The sequence below is a fragment of the Microcebus murinus genome, chromosome 6 (assembly GCF_040939455.1).
Source record: "Microcebus murinus isolate Inina chromosome 6, M.murinus_Inina_mat1.0, whole genome shotgun sequence".
NCBI lineage: Eukaryota > Metazoa > Chordata > Mammalia > Primates > Cheirogaleidae > Microcebus > Microcebus murinus.
In genome coordinates, this window is record NC_134109.1 from 15001 (window position 1) to 17267 (window position 2267).

The window sequence follows — 2267 nt, forward strand, 5'->3', positions numbered from 1 at the left end:
TTGATTATTTCTTCATTTTATTGCTTTGCTGTATTTCATTGATGTTCATTTAGGAAGGTCATATGCAAATGGCCCCTTGTGCTTGTCAAAAAAATCCAGCCTTTGTAGCAGTCTGGAGGGTCCCCTGGAGCTTCTCACTATGTCCGTGTTGCACTGGGGGAAGGAACTATCTCAGCAGTTCAGTCCATTTTGTCTTCTTCAAGGTCAGAAAGCCAGAGAACACTCAGGTGGAACCAGTGTCAACATAAAGACTGAATCCACCCTTTATGAGATCAGGTCTTTCATTGGGTATCTACCCTACTTGGTCGACCTACCATCAGGTGGCCAGTTAGCACCTGAAGGAGGTCTCTTAGAGGCAAGCACTGGTCTGCTGAACATTAGGCAGAGGGTTGAGCTTCGCTGCTTTGGAAGATGGGGAGCCCCACTGGGGTCACTCATATAGACAATCCATGGCATCTACCAGCTCAGCATTTCCATATGCTTGGTTATTGTGGTCCACCTGGTGGTGGGACACTCTGGAAAGTACCAAGATGCATACACACACCCTCCTAGTAATGAAACACAACTGTATATTCATGAATACCTTGTTCTCCAGAAAGAGACAGGTGCCTTCAGGTACAAACAAAACTGATATGTTTTCTTATCTTGGAAAGACACTACCAAATGCAATATGTAACAGAAAGAACATTAAGTTAGATACATTTCACAATGTCTAAAGGCTGAAGGTGTGCCAGATAATGGGTCACCCTTAAGGGACTTCACATGAGGAGGGCTCAATTTCTCATACAAGCTTTTCTCTAGGAACTGCGCCAGAAAATCACAGAGGACCTTGGAGCATCCTGATATCACCACCAGTGGTGAGGGCTGAGGTGCAGTATTATAACAGTAAGAAAAAAAACACTGTGAAATTTTAATACATTATGGATTTTAGTTTATAAAGTATTTATGATCCTGGTTGATATATAGATGACACAGTGTAACAGAATTACATCATATCCCCTCCTGCTAGTTTTGAGCGATCATGTCAACTTCTTGTTTCATGGGGAAGCCTGTTATGTTGAATATGCCTTTGGCTAATGATTCTCCATCCCCTCCATCTTTGTACACAAATTCACTTCTGCAGCATGAGTTATCAGGTGGTGGATTCCTCTCACTTCTGTCCATTGTTTCTCTCCTGTCCAGAAATTAAGATGTGAGTATGTCACAGCCCAAAGACTTTGAAGGATAAAACTCAACAAAGGAAGGCACCAGTCTTTAGCAGCCTACGCAGCCTGGGACCACAAATAAAGTCACCTTCACTTCCACTATCCTGCATCAGGACATGTCTGAGAGATTTTATTATCAACATTCCCTAGAGAATTATATTTAAAAGGTTCCAATCCCATCTCCCATCCAGATGTAACCTACCCATTTGTTCTTCATAGAGCAACTGAAAGAGTTGAATACATTACACATTTTCTGGTCTCACAAGTTTAATTGTCCATTTAATATGAGCTAATTTGTGGTCTCAATCAAATATGCAAACTACTTTCACTCGTATAAGTAGCATCCTCAATATCAAATATAATCAATAATTTTCATGTCTCATTCTATATGGGCTCTTTATAGCTTCAGTTCTCACTGGCCAATTTCAATGTGTGGAATTTACTTGTTCATTTTTTATGGCATCTATATTTTCATCTTTCTTATGTTCTCTTTAGGTTTTTTCTACATCTGACTGTTATTTAACTGTAATTTATTGGAGCTTAATGAAATTAAGTAACCTGTCAATATTCTAGCGTAAATAGCATTGCAAAGTCCGAATGTACCGTGTTTTAGTTTGTATTAGTCTATTTTGTGATTTTGCTATAGAAGCTCTGAGACAGAATAATTTTCAATGAACAGAAATGTATGGGCTTAGAGTTCTGGAGGTTGGGAAGTTCAAGGTCAAGGCACAGGTGTCTCTTGAGGGCCTTCCTACTGCAGCACCACAGGGTGGAATGCAGAGGCTGGGGGAAGGCATAAGAGACAGAACAATGGTGTAACAATAGCGTCAATACCATCCATGATGGCTGGTCCCTCCTGGCCCAATAACCTCTTAAATGCCCCACCTTTTCCTGTGTTACTATGACAATCACATTTCAGCATAAGATTTGGAGGTGACAAGCATTCCAGTCACAGCAAGAATCAAATGCATTGATATTTAAAGTGAACCAACAGTTCCAGGCAAGGTGAAAAAAGATGAGATCTACTTTACCATCTTTCTGCCATTATTTGTCCATCTGTGA